Here is a 23,758-nt window from a genome sequence, read left to right as displayed (position 1 = left end):
TCCACTGTGGGATCATGACCTGAGCCAAAGTCAGACACTCAACCGACTGAGCCACCCAGGCGCCCCAAGAGAAAGAGGATCTTAAGGAGTCTTCATAATATCAGGGTGGAGCCTAAGATTCTCTCCCAAGATTCCCGACTCGGGGCTCAATCCCAGGACCCTGGGATCATGACCTGAGCTGAAATCAAGAGTAAGATGCTCAACTGACTGAGCCTTCCAGGTGCCCCATTACCCTCTCTTTTCTTTTAATTCACATCAGATTGTCTGCCTATGGAGACATTTCTGCCTTCTCTCTGCTGGCTTCTTAGGGAGCATGAGAGAGATTATAGTGAAACTTGTACAAAGGCATATCAGGCCTGGATATACTCCTCTGTCCCACATTTGGGCAGCTGGTATCTATTCATTTCCAGGTATGTGATTGTATTTTTAATGTTTAAAAACATGGTATTTGAATTTAGAAAATTTCAACATTATAGAGGTATATGAGGTCAACATTGAAAATGTTGCTCCTTCTTTCCTGGCACCCCCCTCCAGTCTTACTTCTGGGAGATAAAATAATGATTGTGAACAGTTTGCTGTGTCAGCCGTGTTGTTAAGGGTGTGAACCCTGGACCCAGGTGCCCTGAGCCTACATCTTGGTTCCAGCACTGACTGGCTCTGTGACCTACCCTTTGCTGTTGCTGTCATAACACAGTGTCGCAGACTGGGTGGTTGAAACAACAGAAACTTAGGCTCTCCAGTTCTGAGATCTCCAGTCTAAGACCACGGTGCCATCAAGGTTGGTTTCCTCTGAAGCCTCTCTCCTTGGCTTGAAGGCATCTGCCCTATTGCTCTTGTTCCTCTGTGCACACGTGGGCCCCACATGTCTTGTCTGTGTCCTGATCGCATCTTACAAGGACATCAGTCAGATTGGATTAGGACACACCCTAATGGTCTCCTTTTAATTTACCCCTATAAAGGCCTCATCTCCAAATACAGTCACATTCCGGGGTACTGGGGTTAGGGCTTCAACATCTGACCTTGACATTCTGTGCCTTGGTTTCTTCATCCATAAAATGGAGACAGTACACTGTGTCTACCTCATTAGGCTTTATGAACATATGATATATAACGTGTACAAAGTCCTGGTACCCGCTAAGTGGTATATTCCCATTTGCACTTGGTGTTGGAATCACTGGGTCCACAGATGTACATGGTTTCAATTTAATTAACTGACAAATTGCCTTCAAAGGAGTTTCTGCCAGTTAGTACCCCCGCCAACAGAATAGGGACCTGTTTTTTCTTGCCTGTTGGTTTTGTTTTAATAATGGAAAATTTCAAACATTTACAGAGGTAGAAAGAAGAGCATGCAGAGCCCACAGGTGCAGACCTGTCACTAGAGCCTGTAGTTACTGGCACCCCGCCAAGCATGCTTCCTCCAACCCCTTGCCTTTGGATTATTTTGAAGCAGTTCCCAAACATCGGATCATTTCGTTTGGGAGGGGTTTAAACTCCATGCTCACAATGTTCCTGTGCCTTATGGAAGAGAGGAGGAGATTTCCATAAAATAATCCTTCGTTTGTGTGGGGCTTTTCACTTTCCAGCTGCGTCTTCTTCCCCTCAGTCTCAGATGCCCCTAAAATGCAAGCAAGACAGGTGTATCTGTCACGAAAACAGAATCAAGGTATTTCTAGGGATTACTCTAAGTATTTCAGGCAGAAGGAATTCAACACAGAGATCTTGTGTTAATGAGTGATGGAGGAATCGAGGAACAAAACAGGGACAGGGAGGCAGTCCTGAGACTAGAACCAGAGCTGGAGGGACACGAGGGGGAGGTGGCATTACTGGAACCCAGGGCAGTGGAAGTGTCTGAGACTCTGTCCAAGGTGGAGGTTGAGAGGGAGAAGCACGCCCATTGGCTGAACTTAACCAGGAATCCTGGGAAATGTAGTTCCCTGTGATTCAGAGCGGACCGGCAATGGATCAATCAGAGAAGTTGATACCCATTTAATGGTTGCAAAAACCAGAGTGTCTAAATGACCTGGTCAGGGTTATGTTGCTTAGTGATCTGCACCATCCTGGACACTGGGGTCCCTTGAGGCAGCTCTTTGGGCATTGCCTGCCTGGTGCTAGTTCCTGCTGCCTGGGACAGGCCTCCCTTGAGAGGCTCAAGGCCATTTGCCCATGGTTACATTTTCTTCCTTTGCTGGAGGAATCCTTTCCAAACTTCCCCTGCCCTGTGCTCACAAGACACTCCCTTTTGTTCTGTCAGAGGCCTGGGTTGTGCCGTGACCTAATGAAAACCCTCCTGAGGACCCTGTGCCTGTAGGCAGGGTGACTCTGCTTGCCTGCAGAGTCCTGGGTGGTGGGATGCAGGGAGCCCGGCGTGAGGCGCCAATGTCTCAGTCCAGGAGAGAAGCCAGAGGAACGTCCCAGCACTGAGCAATGCCAGCTGGCATTTAGCGGGCAGTTGTGCACCAGCCAGGGGCTAGGCACGTGGGGTGAGAGGTATACTGCGCATTCTCCTGGAGCTGCTGGCTTTGGGAGGGTGGGGGAAGCCGGGGGAGGGGCAGGGTGCCAGCTCTGTAGACCTGGGAGTTAAACAGCAGTGTGGGGGTAAAATAAAAGTGTAGGCGGTCAGTCATCCAGGAGAGCCCCCAGTCAGAGATGACGAGGATTGCTAACGCTAACTGGGCCCTGCTCGTAAAGCAGGCCTGTTTCAAGTACTTCACGCTTCACATAGATTCACTTCTTGGATTCTCACAGCAATCCTGTGAGGAGAGAAAGGCAGACAGTTAAGTAACTTGCCCGGGGTTGCACAAGCCAGTGTTCCCGGTGATCACCTGCGCTGGGCGCTGCTCTAGAACTTTACCTGTCGACTCCTTTAATGTTCACTTCAGCCCCGTAAGGGAGGTACGTCTGTTATTTCCATTTTATAAGTGGGGTAACTGAGGCACAAAGAGGTTAAGTGACTTGCCGAGGTCGTGTGGCAGAGCTGGGACTCAAACTCAGGCAGCCTGCCTTCCGAATCTGTGCTCTTAACTGCTACGCTGCACCTAGTCAAAGATAAGAATTAACATTTGCTTGCAGAGTGCTTTCTACTGTACTTTCTCAGATTTCGTCTCCTTAAAGGGGAGACTGATCCTGGTAGCCATGTGATGGGCAAGGAAACGGCAAGGATAAAAAGAAGCTGATGGTGATAGCAGCCAGCACACCTCCCTGGCATCCCACCAGGTCCTGTCCACATAGGGATATCGAAGTTTCCTCCCATGCCCTATGAGGTAAATACTCACAGATGAGGAAACTGAGCTGAGGGAGGTGAAACGCCCGTCGTTCAGAGCTGGGAGGTACGTACCTGTACTCAGGTCCTGGTGCGTCACATTCTGGATCATTCACCAAACACTGACTGTGTGCCGGCTCTGTGCCAACTGTGCCCAGCACTGTGCTAGTGCTGAGGGACAACAGCGAACAAAACTGTCATTGAATTCAGATTCAGGCAGGACCAATGTCCACCAGCTGCCATCCATTCTGATTGCCTCTTGCCTTTGCCTTACTAGTTTCTAAATATTTTGTATCTCAGCCTGGGATAGAAGTAACAGATACTCAGCAGTTCTGGGATGCTTCAATAGCTTCACATGTCAGAAGCCCAGGTGTGTGCTTCTGAAATCCTCTTAGCCTTTCCTCATGTTTGCAAGATGGTTGCTGTGGCTCCAGGTGTCACATCCTGTCATAGCCATGAGGCAGGGAGCCAGTCAGGACCATGTTTCTGCCCACCCCCCACCCCCCCCCCCCCCGCAGACTTCTCAGCTCCAAGCTAGAAAAGTGAGTGTCTGGCTTTTTCAGCATCAATATTGGCAGGTAAGCAAAGGAGAATAGGATTGGAATGTTAAGGGGAGGCCAGTGAGTGTTTGCTCTGGCTTAGGAGGTGAGCTTTACATTCCGCTCAGGCCTGACCCCAGGTGTTTTTCTTCGTGCCAGGGACATTTGTGCAGTTATTCATACAAGGCAGGAGAGCCAAGAGGTTAAGAGCATTGACTCTGGAGTCAGTCAGCAGGATTCTTGGAGCCCAGCTTTGCCACTTACCAGCAGCATGACCTGGGGCTTCAGTTGCCTCGTGTATAAAATGGCAATGATAATAGTACCTCTGGCAAAGGAATGTTGTGTGGATCAAATGGGTTAATCTGCAGGGCACCTGGGTGGCTCAGTCGGTTAAGTGTCCAGGTTCGGCTCAGGTCATGATCTCACAGTTTGTGGGTTCAAGCCCCACATGGGGCTCTGTGCTGTCAGCCCAGAGCCTAGAGCCTGCTCTTGATTCTGTGTCTCCCTCTCTTTCTGCCCCTCCCCTCCTCGCTCTCTGCCTCTCTGTCTCTCAAAAATAAACACTAAAATGGGTTAATGTGCATAAAGTGCACAGAACAGCGCCAGGCACATTGTAGACCCATAGAAACGTTAGGCAGTGTGATCATTCTTTCTCCCGTTCACCAGATGTCATTGAACAGCCCTTGTAGGTGCCAGCACTCGCTGGGAGGCAGGGGAGGAGGGGTGGGACCTGCCCACAGGAGCTGGTCTCGTCAGATGCGTGTACATGCAGCACCCAACAGGAATGCCAGGTGGATGGCCTTTCCAGACACCACATCGGGAAGAGAATAGGCCAGACAGGGAGGGCACAAAGAGCTTCCCAAGAGGGCAGTGCCAGATGGGCGGGTGGGGGGGAGCGGTCAGGGAAGGCATCACTCAAGAGGCGGCTTGGGAAGTTGGTCTAAGGAAGAGGCAGGATTGATGTGCAAAGAGCAGGGCAGTTACTGCATGTGGAACCCAAGGCCAAGGCAGGGAGGCTGGGATGCCGCTCCAGGGACATGTGGTTGGGAATTAGTTGGGAGTCCTTGGGGTGTTTGGCTATGAGTTGCATGGAGAAATCATCTTTGAATCCAAATTAAAAAAAAAAAAAAAAAAAGATCATCTAGAGTTGGCAAAACCTTTTGGTCATGAGGAAAGGTCTTTGGAAGAGGAGATCCACAGCCTCCGTGATGGAAATAATGGAATCAAAAATTGATCACTGAATTAGACACTATGCCCTGTGCTTCATATTTATTCCTCACTGAGCCCTCCCAGCCTCCTGTGAAGTTAATGGTGGCATTTCTCTTTTCCAGAAGAGTCACTGGACCTTCCCATGCATTTAGTCATTCATTGCTCCTTTAGCAGGGATGTGTTGAGCGCCTGCCACCAGCAGGGGAGTGAGCAGCGAAAAGTCTAAGTTTTGTGGAGCTCATGCTTTTGGTGTGGGGGACAGACCAGCAAACTATTAGATGGAGAAGTGAATTGAAGCCAAGCTTTCTCGAAAGCCATGCTGTGAAGTGGTTAGGGATACAGGCTCACATCCCAGCCTTATCTCTTCCTGGCTCCATGTGACCTCCCCTCACAGAGCTTCAGTTTCTTTGTCTGTAAAATGAGGATCTGGGTAGGACCTCTATCAGTCAAGATCGAAGTCTGATACAAGTAACAGGAAACCAACAAGCCGTAGCTTAAATAAGGGAACCGTAGGGAACCGTTTTCTCTCGTACAAAGGAAGACAAGGGAGGATGGGTAGACTGGGGCAGGGCCTCTGGCTGGGAGAGTGGGCTCCTCTGACTCCTTGCCCTGCCATCCTCTGCATGTGGCTTTCAGCCTCATGATCACAAGATGGCTACCTCACCTCCACATATGGCATCCACATTCCAGGAAGGAGAAGGGTGGAAGGGCTGTGCTGGCTGAGGCTACTCCTTTCTGCTGGAAAGCAGTAGCTTTACCGGAAGATCCTTCACCCACCCCCAGCCTACTTCCCTTTAACCTCTCACGGGCTAGAATGGGATTTGAACAACACTGGAGTCCGTGCAGCCACAAGTATGAGACATTGAGCATCTGGAGCGGCCCTCTGGTGAGGGTAACAGTATTCTCACACTGAGGGCCTGAGTCCTTGCTCTTGTTGTCCAGAAATGACATTGCTTTGTGCTCAGTTTCTTCATCTGCCCATTGGGAGTGGGATTCCTTGCCGTAGGCTTCCTGAGCAGCATCCATGAGCCCATGAAAACCTGGATGGGAAGGAGTTTGAGGCACATCCCACCCGTAGGAGGGCTGGAGCTGGCTTTTGTTTGGAAAGTTGTCAGATTTTCTTTTTTCTTTCTTTCTTTCTTTCTTTCTTTCTTTCTTTCTTTCTTTCTTTCTTTCTTTCTTTTAATGTTTATTTATTTTTGAGAGAGAGACAGAGTGCAAGCAGGGGAGGGGCAGAGACAGACAGAGACACAGAATCCAAAGCAGGCTCCAGGCTGTGAGCTGTCAGCACAGAGCCCGACGTGGGGCTCGAACTCACAAACCGTGAGATCATGGCCTGAGCCGAAGTTGGACGCTTAACTCACTGAGCCACCCAGGCACCCCCATTTTAGAGTTATTTTTTTCAGGCTTTCTTCTATGACTGCCTCCGTACATGTGTATAAATGTTTAACGTCAGAGTTTATTTAACCATTCTCTTGTTGGACGTTGAGGTTGGTTCTATTTTTTTTTTTTTAATTTATAACCAGTGCCATAATATTTTTTCTTTATTTCCATTGTTTCTTTAGGATCAGTTCCCAGAAGTAGCATTACAGGTTCAGAGGGTAGGAACATTTTTAAAAGCTATTGCCAGATTGCCTCTAGAAAGGTTCCCTCAACTGTGAACATTAAAAAAGAAAGAAAGAAAGAAGAGAAGGAAAGTTGTCCTAGCAATGAGTGGCCGATTTCATAGTTTCCTGGGCTCCTGTGGAGCCATCGCTTTGGGCTCCTCCTGAGGGCCCGGTGCCCCCTTCCAGCTCTTCTGCCTCGGTGTTAGCATGGGCACCCATCCCGCATGCGGGCCCTGGGCAGGATGTTTGATTACTGTGTTATGCAAACAGAGCTGCAGGCCTTTGCCATCTGCCAGCTGGTCCTCGGGTTGACAAGAGGCTTTGCACCTAGTCAAGGGTCAAGACTAGAGCCTTTCTGGAGCTCACTGTGGGATCGCTTACAGGGGCAGGGCTAGGATGCGTGCTCCTAAGGGCAGCTTGGCCCCACAGCCCCCGTGCCACCACCCTCCCCCAAGGCCTCCTGCAGGGTGGGGGCAGGCCCTTGCCCCTCTGTCCCCAGCTGTTGTGTGGTGAATTGTCCCCAAACCCCTGCTGTGCGTGTAGCCCCCCTTCCCTGCCTCCCTGAGGGCTAGGAGGAAGTGCACTCTCCCCCAGCATGCCCAGGATGTTTGTACTTGGACAGGTGAAGTGGCTCTGCCGGTTCTGGGAAGCGGAAACCTTTTTAAAGGAGAGAAAGTGAATTTTGAGCCAGGGGAGCAGAGAATGACTGGGGTGTGTTGGGGGTGGGGGCAGGGCGTGTGTACAAACACACACAGGTCTTCAAAGAGGGTCTTACCTGTTTTTTAAGATTACACATGTAATAGTACAATCTCATTGTTTAAAAAGAATTCACACAGTGCAAAAGGCTTTAAAGCTTTGTTACCGTGACACCTAACATTTGCACTGAGGAGTATGTAAATTGTAAATACACAGTTTAGGAAACACTTCTAAAGCAAGCACTCATGTAACGCCCTGGTCAAGAAAGAATTTTAGGAGCGCCTGGGTGGCTCAGTCGGTTAAGCTTCTGACTTGGGCTCAAGTCATGATGTCATGATTTGTGAGTTTGAGCCCCACATCAGGCTCTGGACTGACAGCTCAGAGTCTGGAGCCTGCTTCAGATTCTGTGTCTCCCTCTCTCTCTGCCCCTCTGCCACTTGTGCTCTCTCTTTCTCTCTAGAGTCAATAAATGTAAAAAAAAAAAAAAAAAGAAAAGAAAGAGAAGTTTGCCAGCAGCCCAGAAGCCTCTGTGTACCCCTCCATCGAACACCCCCTCTCACCCCCAGAAGCCACTCCTCTCCCAGACTTCCATGTCACCATTTCTTGCCTTTTGAAGGTTTGTTCGCAGATGAGAGTATAAGTAACATGGTTTCATTTTGCCTGTTTTTCAACTTTATACAAACAGAATCGTAAATTATGCACATTGTTCTGTGTCTGCCTCTTTTGCTCAGAGTCATGTCTCAAAGCTGCATTCTGGCTTTGATGTCAGCACATTTCTGGTACCAGAGTTCACTTCCATTGATACGCAGGCTTTACAGATGCTCATATTTGTGCATTTTGTTTGATGAGTATTAGAAAAAATATAACGAATCCCACACTGGTCTTATTAAGGTTTTAGTAAGTGAGTTGGTTGAAAGGACTAACTTAAGTAAATAATAGTACAGGTGGTCTGCAGGTGTACAGGTGAGGCACGTGACTTTGGGAAGTTTTGGAGCTTCGGAGTCAATGATAGGATCACACACACACACACACACACACACACACACACACACACTGTCACTCCTCTCCCTGGGGTAACCACTTACAGGTAGAGGTTGGCCTTCCAGATCTTTGCTCTGCATCATCCTCGGTGGATATATAGGTATAAAATATGTAGCATAGAGAATTTTTTAATACTAATTTTTTTAATTGTAAGAGGGAGTGTGCCATTCTTCTGAATTCCTTCTGAATACATTCTTCTTGGGACTTCTGGGTTGATTCTCTGATTATAGCAGCCAGTTTCCTTGTAAGATTCCATGTCAGGGTAGGGGTGAGACTGGACAGGGCAGGCATAAATCCTTCCTGGAATATGAAGAATTAGGGGCTCTAACAATGCCACACGTAGCAGTGGTTTTTTTTTTTTTTAATGTTTATTTATTTTTGAGAGAGAGAGAGAAGGAGTGTGGTTGGAGATGGGGCAGAGAGAGAAGGAGACACAGAATCTGAAGCAGACTCCAGGCTATGAGCCATCAGCACAGAGCCCGATGCGGGGCTCAAACCCACAAATCGTGAGATCATGACCTGAGCCGAAGTTGGACACTCAACCAACTGAGCCACCCAGGCACCCTGGCAATGGTTCTTTTACTTAGCAGACAGTTTGGGATCTGCCTCCTGACTTTTTTTTTTTTTTTTTAATAATCTTAGCCAATTCCTTAGTTTCTATCCATTCTGGTAATTGCTGGGAACTTGGAATATGGGAGGGAGTTCAGAGGGACCAGGCAGGGGTGCTTGGGTGGCTCAGTCGGTCGAGCATTCGACTTCGGCTCAGGTCATGATCTCACAGCTTGTGGGTTCAAGCCCCACATTGGGCTCTGTGCTGACAGCTCAGAGCCTGGAGCTGCTTCGGATTATGTGTCTACCTCTCTCTCTGCCCCTCCCCCGTTCACACTAGGGGTCTCTCTCTCTCTCTCTCTCTCTCTCTCCCATAAATAAACATTAAAAAAAAAAAAAGAGGGACCAGGCAGAGGCTGCCTGACTGGGGACACATCATCAGTGGTGAGTTAACATGGGATTGTGACTCCTGGGCCAGAAATATGTGGAGCTGTGGCCATCTGTGTATGCACACGCGTGAGAAACACACACACACACACACACACATAGGGACATGGACAGATGTGAACAGGGACACAGAAACACGGGACAGCAATGCAGAGAGATGGGGTAGAGATGTAGATAGAGACAGGGACACAGAAACAGGAGACCAGTTGGCTAGTTAACCGGCTATTGGCTTGCTGGTTGGTCGGTTAACTGGATGACTGGTTGGTTCATTACTTATCTGGTTGGCTGGCTAGTTGGTTATCTGGCCAGGTGGCTGACTGGTTGGTTTTGGTTTTTCCTTTCTTTTTAATAGACTCAGAAAATACTTGTGGAGGACTCCCCTGATCCAAGCACTGCTTTGGATCTGGAGAAAGAGCAGTGAACAGTGGCTGCGGACATTTGGATGTCTGACCACTACTCCCCACCCCTCCCCCCACGAGGGTGCTGTGAATGCAAGTGTTGAGTTGTTGTTATTGTTGTTTATAAAATCCTGAGTAAGGGTGTGTGCATGCTTACTATGTGCCATTACCGTGGGGAGTGTACCTTAGGGGGGGTCATCTCGGGCTCCTCCAGCAGTGCAGCAAGGTGGGGTATTGGGACCAGGATTTGCTCCCAGGATCCCAGCATGAGCCTGATTTCTGTCTGAAAATCACTCAGGGATGGAGAGCAGGCATTTATTGAGGCCCATCCTGCTCACAACTCTATCCCTGATTTTTAGAGATGACTGTGGTTATGGTGGCCATAGAGTCACCCACCTGGTTCCAGCCCCACCTCTGCCTTTAACCTCACTGGGTGATCTGGAACAGGTAACTTGCCCCTCTGAGTCTCACTGTTCCCTTCTGCAAATTGGGGAAAACAGTAGGGCCCTCCCCCTGGGATGCTCTGTGGGCTGAGGGGGGCCACCATTGTAACCCGTAGCTTCGGGAACCTGACATTGGAGCAGGCCTCCAGTCTGGGTCCGGGTGGCACAAGTGCCCATTTTTGCTCTTTCTTTTGATGACTGGTCTCTCATGCGGAGTGGTCCTGTGAGAGGTCACAGGGCAGACCCTGGAGTCAGCAGAACCAGGGGGTCCAGACCCCCGTTCTTCCACTCATTCTCTTTGTGACCTTGGCCAAGCGCTGTCTCCTCTCAAAGCTCAGCTTCCTGATTTTGAAACGGAGGTGACGAGACCACTACCTCAGTGGGACATTAGGAGACGAGTTCAGTGTTCTGAGGCAAGCACTCCACGCTGGCTGGGGACTGGCCCTCAGCAGCCCCCAGGGTCGGGGGCAGGTAAGGTGATTATTGCCGGCAGATGGTGCCCCCCTGGCTAGCAAGGTTCACTCCCCTCCCCTCCCTCCCCTCCCCTCCCCTCCCCTCCCCTCCCCTCCCCTCCCCTCCCCTCCCCTTCCACCACAGGGAGCCTTTCTGTGTCTGTCCACCCCCCCACACCCCCACCAAATCTCCTCAGGTGAGGAGAAGCAGAGCCTGAGATGCCCCCGGTCAGCCCCCTAAGAGCAGGATGGAAAGAACAGGGCTTTAACAGATGTTCTCTGACAAGGATTCCCTGGCTGTATTTAATCAAGATTGTCAAATATTGATTTAATCTCCAAGCCCAACAGATGTGATCTTAGCAGGCTTTGGTGGCAATTAGCTGGGATTAGTTCACAAGTCAGGCTCCGTGCTGACAAGACACTCTTCTAAAGGAGGCTCGGCCTGGTCACAGGAGTGAGCCCGTTGGGGGACATACTAAACACTTAACCACCACCCCAACCAGCAACAGCCGTGGGAGCGGACCCCAAAGCATCACCCCACACAGTGATAGTGGGGACTCTTGGGGCTCCAGGCAGCAGCTGTTTACCAGAAAGTTTCAGAATCAAAATAAATGTCACCGGTACACCAGTGCATGCGGCTTAAAAATGGGCCTGGCTAGAGCCAGTGAGATCCCGGTAGGCACACCGGCCGCTCAGAGCAATGATTGTCCCCCTGCTTAAGTCTCCCCCGAAGGGGCTTCCCCGACCCCAGACCCCTCACTCATCCTCCAGCCAGTGCAGCTCTGTCTCATCGTCCCAGTGCACATGCTTGGCCTGGTGCTCCTGGGTGGGCCTGGCACGTGCCCATGCTCCAGGGGGCATCCTTTTTTAACTTGGCATTTCAAAGTCTCATTTGAAGTGACTAGGACGATGCCCAGAATTGGAACAAGATGCTTAATCCACATGCACTTTGGGGGAGGTGGCAACACCCTCGCCTAACCCACCCGACCCCACAGGGACTCAGAAGGGGCGCCTCCCATGGGCCTGGCTGTGGGCCTCCCAGGAAGGAGGGGCTTGCCCAGCTTCTTGCTCAAGACAGGCCATCCTGGGCCAGCCGGCTTCTGAGCCCAGAGCAACCAGGGCTCCTGCCAAGGCCACATTTGGTTCTATTTGTTTGCCTGAGATTTTCTTTTTATTGTTATATAAGTAAAATTTTAACAGCTAATACTTATATGTCCCCGTGTGCCAGGGATATTCTAAGTCTCTACGTTCATTAACTCATAACATCCCTAAGAGTTAAGTCCTATTATTATCTCCATTTTACAAATGGGAAAACTGAGATGTAGGAGGCTAAGTGACATGCCCAAGGCCTAGGTAATTAAGTGGCAGAGCTGGGAATTGAACGTGAGTATTCTTTGCTTCCAAACACTGAGCTACAGCCGCCATATCAGGAAATCTCCAGGATCTGATAATAAGTAAGAAAAGCAACTATGAAGGCTGTTTATTTTTTTTTTAATTCATCTTTCTATGTAAGCATGTAATTATACAAGCACTCAACCTACATCACTTCAGCCAAACTAGTTAGCAAACTAAAAGAAGGCGACATTGTAGTTTAAGGATTTAAGTACAGCCTCTGTTTCACCGAGGGGCATGTGGATACAAGATGGGGTGCCCCTTCCTTCCCTCGGTGGGTCCGGGTACAAGCAGCTTGCCAGGCCAAGGAGGAATCTCCACTGGGAGTTTTCAGACTCCACGAGCCCTAGGGGCAAGGTCGGCGTGGGGCCGATGCAAGGCTCACCTGTGGAGGTGGTGCATCCTCATCCGTTCTGACTCTGCGTCCTGTACAGTCTGGGCTTTTCAGGGCGTGGCTTCCCCCTGCCCATGATTCTCCTCACATGCTCACTTCCAAAAGTGAAAACTTAAAGCCTGAGGTGCCCCTACCCTGTGCAGTTGTGAGCATTTCCATGTAGACACAGAGAGAAGGGTCTGGAAGAAAGCATGCAAACCTATTCACAGGGCTCCTCTCTCTGGAATGTGGATTCGGGGCAGGGCCTCATAGGGAAGCCTGAAGAGGGCCTTGAACTTACGGGCTTGTACGAATTCAAGCACAGACATGCAGAATTTTTTTTTAAAGTTGTCCTTTTATCTGCACTCAGGCTTTACTCCTTAGAAGTAAGCACTGCTAACAGTTTGGTGGGTGCCCTCCTAGGCCCTTTCCTTTATAGACATTTATGTTCTCTCTCTCTAATGAAATCTTTTATTTAAGCTCCATTATTTTATTTGGTTTTATTCTGCAATTTGCCTCTTTCCCTCCACCAAGTGCACCATAGAGAAGAAACTCTGAAGCTAGATTGCCTGGGTTCAAATCGCAGTGACACTGCTTTCCTGCTGAGTAACTTGGGCAGGTTACTCAATCTCTCTGGACTCAGTTGCACTGGCTTTTTAAAAAAAAATTTTTTTTTGTCCATCAACTGATGAATGGATAAAGAAATTGTGGTTTATATACACAATGGAATATTACGTGGCAATGAGAAAAAATGAAATATGGCCTTTTGTAGCAACGTGGATGGAACTGGAGAGTGTGATGCTAAGTGAAATAAGCCATACAGAGAAAGACAGATACTATATGGTTTCACTCTTATGTGGATCCTGAGAAACTTAACAGGAACCCATGGGGGAGGGGAAGGAAAAAAAAAAAAAGAGGTTAGAATGGGAGAGAGCCAAAGCATAAGAGACTGTTAAAAACTGAGAACAAACTGAGGGTTGATGGGGGGGGTGGGAGGGAGGAGAGGGTGGGTGATGGGTATTGAGGAGGGCACCTTTTGGGATGAGCACTGGGTGTTGTATGGAAACCAATTTGTCAATAAATTTCATTAAAAAAAAAATTTTTTTTTTAACATTTATTTATTTTTGAAAGACAGAGAGAGATAGGTGCAAGCAGGGGAGGGGCAGAGAGAGAGGGAGACACAGAATCCAAAGCAGACTCCAGGCTCTGAGCTGTCACCACAGAGCCTGACGCGGGGCTGGAACCCAGGAACCGTGAGATCATGACCTGAGCCGAAGGATGCTTAACTGACTGTGCCACCCAGGCGCCCCAGTTGCATTGGCTTTAGAATGAGGATGCTGTGGGGCGCTTGGGTGGCTCAGTCTGTTAAGCGTCCGACTTCAGCTCGGGTCATGATCTTGTGGTTTGTGGGTTCAAACCATGCTTTGGGCTCTGTGCTGACAGCTCAGAACCTGGAGCCTGCTTCACATTCTGTGTCTCCCTCTTACTCTGCCCCTCCCCCACTTGCACTCTCCCCCCCACCTCAAAAATAAGTAAACATTAAAAAAAATTTTTTTAATGAGGATGGTGACAGCCTCTCCCTCAAAGGGTTTCATGAGGATTAAATGAGTTCATGTGTGTAAAGCGCTTAGCCTGGTACACAGCGAGCACTCCTCTAAGTATGAGCTGTACCCATTCACTTCCGGCCATGTGGGCATCTTGCACGCAGGACACCTGGCGCTACCTCTGCCTCACTGTTTACTACAGCTGCATTGTGTCCCTGGAGTTGGGGTACCCAAATGCATTTAACCCATCCTCTGCCGCTGGGCTTTTAGGCTGCTCCCACCTCGTGCATATTACGGCAGTGTGGCGGTGTGGCTTCTGGCATGCGCTGGTGGGAATATCTGAGGGACAGATTCCTAGAAATGGAATTGTTAGTTTAAAATAAAATAGTGTGTTGGGGCGCCTGGGTGGCTCAGTCGGTTAAGTGTCCCACTTCAGCTCAGGTCATGATTTCGCTGTTTGTGAGTTCAAGCCCCACATCGGGCTCTGTGCTGACAGCTTGGGGTCTGGAGTCCTCTTCGGATTCTGTGTCTCCCTCTCTTTCTGCCCCTCCCATGCTCACACTTCGTCTCTCCCTCTCCCAAAACTAAATAAACATTAAAAAACATTTTTTTTAAAGAAATAAAATAGTGTGCACACCTAAAACTTAAGCACATAATTACAATTCATCCCCTTATTCCCCCCAAAGAAGGGGAAGAATCATTTGATTTACACACATCAAAGAGAACAGGCTTCTCAGGAACTCGGACTCCTGGGACCCCCTCCAGTTTGAGTATAATGACTGTAAGATTTAAAGAGAGAGCATGCTCTGGGTTCTTTGACCTCAAATAGGAAAGTGCAAGTTTTTATGGCGTGAATAAAAAATACCTAGTTGGTCTTCTGTCCCCAGTTCCTGGCCCCAAGAGCTTCTAAAACCCTTGGAATTTTCTGAGTGGTTTGGGTGATAGGGGCCTCTTTTGTTCTTTAGAATAAGACCCTTTCAACCATACCTGAGTTTATGCTAATGAGGTGATTCTGTGGACTCCTAGATAGCTTCTGGATGGGGGCTGGTTGCCAGGGAAACCAGTCCTGTGATTTGAGGCTTGAAACTTTCAGCCCTACCCCCCTGACCTCTGGGGAGAGGGGAGGGGCTGGAGATTGCATCAGTTCCTGATGGCCAGTGATTTAATCAATCATGCCCACGCAGTGTGGCCTCCGTAAAACCCTAAACAGAGTTCAGAGAGCTTCTAGGTTGATGAGCGCATCCGCACGCTGGGAGGGTGGTGCACCCCAAATTCCATGGCAACAGAAGCTCCTGCGCTCGAGACCCTTCTGGACTTCTTGAATATCCCTCCATGTGACTGTTCATTTCTATCTTTTATAATAAACCACTAATAGTAAGTAAAGTATTTCTCTCAGTTCTGTGAGCTGTTACAGCAGAACCTGAGGAGGGAGTCGTGGGAACCCCAATTTGTAACCAAGACAGGTAGACATGTGGGTAACCTGGGGACGCCCCCCCCCACTGGTGATTAGCATCTGAGGTGGGGGGGGGCAGTCTGGCGGAACTGAGCCTGTGGGGTCTGTGCTAACTCTAGATGTGTCGGGATTAAATTAAATTGTAGGACCCTCATTGGGGTCTGCAGAGAACTGGAGAGTTGCTTGGTGTGGAAGACCCACACATCCGGGGTCAGAAACACTTAGAGTAAAAAACAGATCAGAGTAGTACCTGGGGCCGTGGAGGGGGGCGGTGTTGCTCTCCTGTTCTGGGGCTGATGGCGCAGTCTCTGCCTCAGGGCTTCCTAATGAGATGTCCGGAAGTTCCATCCCATCCGTTTTGTTTCCTGGGGGAAGCTCCACAGTGGGCCTGTGTATGCTCGGGTTTCCAATAAAGTGGAGGAAAACATGGAGAGAGAAAACAGATTCTTAACCTGAAATCTGCTGAGCTGATGCTGACTTTCTAGAGTTTTTGTCCTTATGAATTGATTTTGAAGATAACTTGCATCATTTGTGTATCCACACAACACGCTCATTTGGGCTGCCACGTCTTTTAGAGCGCTGGAGGCAAAGGTGTGGGAGCCACACTGACAAGGTTTGGGACCTCGCTGTCCTGCCTGCCTACCAGTGTTGTGACTCGGCCACAGGACCTTTGCCTCATCTCTAAACTGGTCCTGCTAGAAGTCCCTGCTTTGTGAAGTTATCACAACACCTGTTAATACACGCCGAGTGTGTGTTAGCCTTGCTGTTACTACTGTCATCACATCATCACCCCCTACCCTGCCTGTGCAAGAACGCACATAGTAGACCCTATCCCACTGCAGACTCAGAGCTGCTCAGAGTCCCAAGGGGGACCAAAGATACTCAGAGGCTTCAAACTCCAGTGGGCTAACTCCGATAGTCCAGGGGGTGTGCAGACCCCTGGGAACTCACCAAAGGGAGGATGGGGAGGATTGTGTCTAGGGAATGGTAGGAAGGAAGGTAGGTAAAAAAAAAAAAAAAAAAAAAAAAAAGGTAGGTCAGCAGCACTGAGGACTGAGGGACAAGGGGTGTGGACAAGGCTTCCCAGAGGAGCAGTCCCCCGAAATACCTCCCGCAGTGGTCACCGGTGCCCTTCAGACCAATAATCATCCATCATACGTGACCCCCTCAGCATCCAGCGCTGCGGACCACCTGCCCCTCCCCAAACCACCCCCACTGTTGGGGCCTGCGGGACACCTGCTCCCCTGCTTGCCCCCTGCATTTGCAGCAGATCAGGGCTTGGTGTCAGGCCCTCATTTCTTTGCTCTCTTCCTTCCCCTGTCCTCAGCCCTGGCTGCATATTAGAGTCAGCTGCAGAGCTTTTAAAAGGCTCTCTCTCAGGCCTGGTGCCCACCCCAGAGCAGCTGATTCAGACTCTCCGGGGGTGGAGTGTGAACACCTATACTTTTACAAAGCTCCCCTGGTGCCTCTAATGGACAGTGGGGATGAGCACTCCCGCCTTGGACAAGCCCACGGGGCCTCGTACGCTGGCCACTCCCAGCTTTCCTGCCCGTGCGTGTCAGCCTCATCCATCGGCATGCCTGGTGCACGGCAGGCGTCCTCTCTTCCTATCACCTGGCACCCCACAATGAGCCCTCCCATTGGGAGCAGCCGCCAGCCCCACCCTGTCACAACGTTGTGTTCCTTTAAACTGCTGACCACCCTTTGAAGTTACCTTGTTTTCTCTCTTGGTTTACTTACTTCTCTGGCTTCCCTCTCCTGGGAGTTAAGTCCATGAGGGGGAAGTGTGGTCCTGCTCAGGGCTGTATTTTCTTCGGCACCTACAACAATAGCACATAGTAGGTGTTTGAGAAGTCTGGTGAATAAATGAATGCATCTTTGGTGCTTGGTGTTTGTGAAATGAATGAATGAGTTATATATGTCTGGTCAGTGTTCAATAAAAGAACAAGTTTTTAGTGCTTTTTCTCTTTTGACTCAGTGAACTTTTTGGGCTAAATGATTTGGAAGAATGTGATAGGTGTTGATCGTATGAATGAATAAGCTGTAAGGACTAGTTCTTACTGGACGAATGAACGACTTGTACCTGCCCAGAAACTGCTGAATTGCCAGGTGCATACAGTGGGGTCATCATTCCCCCTGAGCCTCTGAGAGTAGCCCTCAGACTTGGTGCCACAACCCTGAAGTGTCCAGAGCTCTTAGGTCTCACTAAGTCCCCATTGCAGTGACTGGATCACATTTCCTTGAAGAGGTAATCCCTGGAGCAGATGGGGGCACCCTTGGACGCAGAGGTCTGCTTAGGAAGGAGACCTTGGATACCTACCTGCTCCCCCATCCAAAGGCCTGTGCGAGGGCAGTGTACGTACACACACACACACACACACACACACACACACTTGCACGTACACACACTCCACACATTACTTTCAGCTTCCTGAACACGCTTCTTCCCAGGGGCAGACACGCTAGGTCACCAAGCAAGCACCACCTACCCTCAGGTCACAGACCCTCACTGAGCTAGCACTCCTCCTGGTCTGAGGTTGTCATCCATCCACTCATTTATTTAGCAGGTATTTGTTAATGACCTACTGTATGTCAGGCCTGTGCGGGAGAGGCATGCAATAATAAAAATTCTCACATTTCAGTGCCTCACAAACCTTACGTATGGCGGCCAGTTAATTACATGGTAAATGATGTACATACACTGAGGCAGGTAACCCCAAAGAGAAATGCTCTGTAAGAGTGCTCTGAGCACAGGGCACCTGGGTGGCTCAGTCGGTTAAGCATCCAACTTCAGCTCAGGTCATGATCTCGCAGTTTGTGGGTTTGAGCCCCGCATCAGGCTCTGTGCTGACAGCTCGGAGCCTGGAGCCTGCTTCTGATTCTGTGTCTCCCTGTCTCTCTCTGCCCCTCCACTGCTCACCCTCTGTCTCTCTCAAAAATAAACATTAAAAAAAAAAAAAAAAAAAAAGAGTGCTCTGAGTACTCAGGTTGGGGATTGAACAAGGTTCATGAGGAGGAAAAGTCATGTGGAGAAAGTGATATTTGTCCTGAATCTTGAGGAACTATCTAGGTAAGGGAAAGGGCAACATGGATGGCATGTACAAAGGCCCTGAGGCAACAGGGTGGATAAGCCGTAGGCATGTGGAACTGAAAGAAGGACATTGTGGCTGGGACCCCCAAAGCAAGGAGAAGAGGAAAGGAGCCTTGAGGGCTGAGGTGAGGATTTTGAATTTTATCCTAAGATTTGAATTTATACTAAGATTCAAATGTGAATATGAATCGTAAGATTGCTCTGCCTGCTGCATGGCAAAGGGCACTTACGGGACTAGGAGCAGAAGGAGAGGTAATGGGGAGGCTATGGTATATAGTCACCCAACTCAGACTGGCATGGGAGAGCTCCCATGGGAGAGTCAGCAGGATGTGGGGTAATGGATTGGGTATGTGAAGGGAGTTTCCAGCTGGAGTCCTTGGATGGAAGGAAGTGCCTTTCCCTGAGATGTGGAAGAAGCCGGTAGCTTCTGCTATTCCTATTCTGACAGATATTGTGGCATACCACTCTGTCAACACCAGTCTTCGATGTATGGCTTGATTTGGCCAGTGAGATGTGAGAGCAGTGATATGTGTCATTCCTGAGCAGGAACTGTCGCATAGTTCGGCCATGTCCCTTACCCGTGAAATTGGCCAGGTCTCATGTAAGTGCTGCTCTGTCACCTGGGAGTAGAGCTGACATGAGAAGGCCCTTGGCCCGCCCCTGGTAGACATGCAGTATGAACAAGAAACAAACCTCTGTTGGGTAAGCCCCTAGTACATGGGGTTCTCTGTTCCTGCGCCATAACTTAGCCCACCCTGACTATTCTGAGAAGGAACGGGCTTTGTGGATGGGGAGAGATCAAGGGTTCAGGTTGGGAATGTGCAGTTTGCAGTTTGCGGTGCATGTGAAATATATATGTGGTGATGTCAAGTAAGCAGTGGCTACCCAAGTCTGGAACTCAGAGGAGCAGTTGGATCTGGAGTTATTTTGCCCTGTGTCACCAGTGAGGAGAAGGAGAATTAGAGGTCCAGGACTTTGCCCACTGGGCAACCCTCAGGGCTCGTGCTTGAACTCAGGACTGCCTGACTTGAGGAACGGAGCTGCTGGATCAGTCCCAACTCTGCCACCTTGTGGCCACCTGGTCTTGGGCACATTACTTGATCTGTTCACTTCAGCTTCCTTATGTTAAGACAGAGATAATATCTACTTCATAGAGTTGTGGAATTAAGAGAGATAACAAATGTATAGTGCTTAGAGAAGGACCTGGACTCTAGAAGGATCACATTCATGGTAGCTGCTGTTATAGATGTTGTTTGGTTATGTAACTAAAACATCCAGTGGTGGGAAGTACAATTGTGGTAGCTTTGGGTCCAGCTTGACTCAGACGAAAATGATGACTACAGCTCCCACATCCACCCCCTAACTTTCAACCCCTTTCACAAACGGTTCTTCCTTCTTCCCTCATGGTCACAAGATAGCTGCAGTGATTCCATCCCTCATATCCTCTCTAACTCCGGGTAAGAGGGTAAAGCACAGCCTTCAGCCCTAGGACTCTTGGCACCCATGTCACTGGGTCTCACTGGTTTTGATCAGGTTACATGGTCAAGAAGGATCTCCTCCTCTAGCCCACTGGGTGAGAGTCAGAGAACGCAGGTTCCCAAAGGGAAATCTGGGCTGTTTTTGGAAGACAGCAGAGGAAGCAAACCACAAGTGTCTGCCACTGGAAAGCTTGTGTTTTTCCCTCCTGCTCTGCCCTGGGAGGTTCTGCAGACATCGTGACTGCTTCACAGAAGAGCAAGGCCCTTCAGAGCCAGAACATTGAGGCCACTTGTCTGCTGTCTCAGCATCCAAGTTTTGGGGGCCTGATAAGGGAGCACCCTCTCAGCTCAGACTTCCCCAGCTTCTTCACACGTGACAGTCTGGGAGCATTTACACAGGCACACTATTAGGTGCCTGCTCTTCTAACAGACCATGACATTTTTAGGGAGCCAGTGTGGCCAGCCCCAGACGTAAGTCCTCACTGGCACATTGGCAATCAGAATGATCCCAGATTCTTGGCTTTCCCAGCTTTCCTTGCTCCTAGAATGGCCATATGTGACCACATTCTGGCCAATTAGACATAAAAGAAAGTCTGTTGAGGTAGGGGGAATGTTCTGGCAAACATTCTCCTTCCTGATGAGGGTCAGATGGGTAAGAAGTAAGAACAGTCTCATCTCATCCCTTGCTTTCCCCCTTGCCCATGGTTCAGTGAGAAGGGGGGCTATGGCTGCCAGCTTGCCACTCTGAGGTCGAAAGCCAAAGATGTAAGCCGGCAGCACACTGAGGGGAGCAGGGGATGATGGGACAGAGGGGAAAAAAGTGCCTAATGTCATTGCAGTGTACCAAGAGTGGAGCTGCCATACCTGGTCTGCTTGTTACATAAGATAATGAAATACCTTCATTGCCCGAGCCACCATTGGATGGTATTCTGTTACTTGCAGCCAAATGCATCCCCACCTGACTCTCCCACTGCCGCTTGCTTCTCGTCATGCTGCCGTCTCCCATTTTTCCCCATCCACCGTCCCCAGCTGCCTTCCTTGTACACAGCAGTGGGTATTAGTCAAGGTCCTCCTATGCCAGCAGCAGAAGCCACGTTTGACAGTCTTGGGCAGAAGCAGAATTTATCAGGGGCTTACAGACCACCAGGAGGCCAAGAGGAGCAGGCATAGAAAACAGGCAGGAACCAAGGAATACTGGAGAGAAGAAATTTGTACAGACAGGTGCAGAAGAGAACACTCAGCCGCTGAGCCTGCCCCTGGTTGTGCTTCAGTAATTGGGGGCGTGGGGAGAGGGGAGAAGATACATGAAGGGAGGAACCATAGTAATAGTAGTGGCCATGAGATAGGTGGTATTCTCCCCGCTCTCTCCAGATTGAAATTGAATCACAGTTTCAGTAACCAGTCCATGGCATACCAGGACCCGAACCCAGGCAGTCTGGCCTTCATTATGGGGGGTTCCCCATCAGAAAGATGGGCATGCTTTTAGGAGGGGGGAGCCTGACAGCAGGCAGCTGGAAAGGGACCATTGTGCACCAATCCCTGAATCCCAGAGAGGCTGTGGGTATCACTCAGCCTTCCGAGCATCTCCAGGAGACTTGGCTACACCTGCTCCAGGAAGGGAATCTGTGGAAAGACACCAGGGCCTCAGGAACATCTGTGTGTTTTCACAGGAGGGAGCAAAACAGATTGGGGGTTTCTGACTGAGCTGGAAACAAAATGCCATCAGCAAAGCCCATCTGTCGGGAGGTGCTTGCATAAGCAGGTCGGGGTCACGTCTGGGCCACTGGTTTTCCCAGCCAACCCAAATGTGGCCTCAAAGGGCTAATCTGCCAGGCTTTCCCAGGCTGACCCAGAGGTGAGACTGCACTGCCAAGCATAAGAAGTGCCCCTGGCCAGGGGCACCTGGGTCAGTAGGTTAAGCATCCGGCTCTTGATTTCAGCTCAGGTCATGATCTCGTAGTTCAGGAGTTCAAGCCCCACATTGGATCCTACACTGACAGTGCAGAGTCTGCTTGGGATTCTCTCTCTCTCTCTCTCTCTCTCTCTCTCTGTCCTTCCCCTGCTTTCGGGCACTCTCTCTCAAGATAAATAATCTTAAAAAAAAAAAAAAAAAGTGCCCCTGGCCAACCCAGAGAGGGGGCTTGGAGTGGGGGAAAAGAGGTCTAATTCCCCTTCCCAGAGGCAACCAATGTTAGCAGTTTCTTGAACATCCTCTTAGAGATCTTCTCTGCATGGTAGTTCGTTGTTGTTGCTGCTGTTATTTTTGTTTTCAAACTGGGAGAAGTTGCATACAATTCAAGATTTCTAGTTTCTGGATTTAAAGATCCTGGGTGGCTCAGTCAGCTAAGCATCCAACTTTGGCTCAGGTCATGATCTCGCCATTCCCAAGTTCAAGCCCGATGTTGCGTTGGGCTCTGTGCTGACAGCTCGGAGCCTAGAGCCTGTTTCAGATTCTGTGTCTCCTTCACTCTCCCTTACCCTCCCTCCCTCCCCCCCCCACTCAAAAATAAGTAAACATTAAAAAAAATTTAAAAATCCAGTGATCTGGCATCCACATTCCTGCAAAGCTTGGTCCCCAGAGCTGAGGCCCACCTGCTCCTTTAGAAGACATCTCTGCTCTCCAGCTCACCCAGGCTCACCTGGCCTTGCTCCTGTCTCCCCTAACCAACCCGACTCTGGGGGCTTTCCACTTCCTTCCTCCTTCTCTGCCCCCTCCCCTGTGTGCCTCCCTTCTACATCTTCAGGAATGCTCTCTTGGGAGCTAGGAAGACGGGTAAACTCTTGCTCCCGACTCCTTTCCCACCCCTTTCTGGTTCTCACTTTCTCAGGTGCTACAGGCTTGCCTCCCTGTTTTGCTCCATGAATAATCTGCTTCATGCTTCCCCCTGGGTCTCTCTCTGCCAGCTCACTCCATACCTAAGGACACGGGTTAGGAAATGCCCCCTACACACACGCACGCACACACATACACAGCCTTCTCCTTCCTCGGAAAGCACCGTTAGTCGTTGGTAGGCTTCCCTTCATAAGGAAGGCTTCATTGGAGAGTTGACATCATACAAGGGAGCCAGCCTGGTTAAGAACCAAGGAAGGATATCCAGATATCCTGGGTGGGGTTCGATATGTCAACAGGACAGAAAAGAAGGCCAGTGTGATGGGATCTAAGTCAGGGATGGGGAGAGGCATCAGGAGACTGGCAGGGACCAGAGCCTGAGGGGCTTGTGGGCGAGCAGATGAATTTAGATTTTATTCTAATTCAGTAAGGAGCCACTGGGGAGATCTCAGCCAAGAAGCGACAGGAGCTGATGTTCATGGTATCTATTAATCACATAGAGTTCCAGAGCCATCCCCTGTCCCAAACCTACCAGTGCTCATGGTGACTCATCTGTCATTTTTACTTCCTTTTTTGGTGGGGTGGCTGGTCAGGCAGATTGCAGGACAGATAGACAATAGTCCAGCCTTTACCTGCAGTACTCACAGGGGGTGGAGGAATGTGTTTAATGACACCACAATGGACAAGTCAGCCAGCCAGATTCTGAAAGTGGGTTGCATGACCTCATTCCTTCCACAAGTAAATAGCATCAAAATAAAGGTGATGGGGGGGATGGAGGGGGACAGTAAAGAATAGAAGAGACTTAAGAAATATTATCTGCCAAATTAGAGTAGGGATCTTGTTTGAATCCTGATTTGAGCAAACCAACTCTAAAAGAAACCTTTGAGACACTGGGGGAAATGTAATGCAGATATGAGGTATTACATGATATTGAAGAATTCTTGTTAATCTAGATGG

At 49.6% G+C, this 23,758-nt stretch overlaps 1 protein-coding gene and 1 long non-coding RNA gene across 6 annotated transcripts in view; one reads left to right on the top strand and one right to left on the bottom strand.

Annotated features, from left to right (window-relative positions):
• Positions 1-23,758, top strand: part of SIPA1L3 (signal induced proliferation associated 1 like 3) — a 238,986-nt gene that overhangs the window by 114,422 nt on the left and 100,806 nt on the right. The window contains exon 1 of one of the 5 annotated variants that reach the window (XM_043599041.1): positions 13,368-13,381. The exons of the other annotated variants lie outside the window; for them this stretch is intronic. The gene's annotated coding sequence lies outside the window, so the exon portion shown is untranslated. Of the gene's footprint in view, positions 1-13,367; positions 13,382-23,758 lie in introns of those variants that run through there. 5 annotated transcript variants of the gene reach the window in all.
• LOC122494116 lies at positions 6,360-23,585 on the bottom strand. Its single transcript, XR_006300104.1, has 4 exons — positions 23,334-23,585; positions 17,143-17,222; positions 15,653-15,799; positions 6,360-8,651 (listed from the first exon to the last, which is right to left on the bottom strand). It is a non-coding gene; the product is annotated as an uncharacterized LOC122494116 (long non-coding RNA).

The sequence above is a fragment of the Prionailurus bengalensis genome, chromosome E2 (assembly GCF_016509475.1).
Source record: "Prionailurus bengalensis isolate Pbe53 chromosome E2, Fcat_Pben_1.1_paternal_pri, whole genome shotgun sequence".
NCBI classification, from domain to species: Eukaryota; Metazoa; Chordata; class Mammalia; order Carnivora; family Felidae; genus Prionailurus; species Prionailurus bengalensis.
This window is presented reverse-complemented; position numbering and strand designations above follow the sequence as displayed.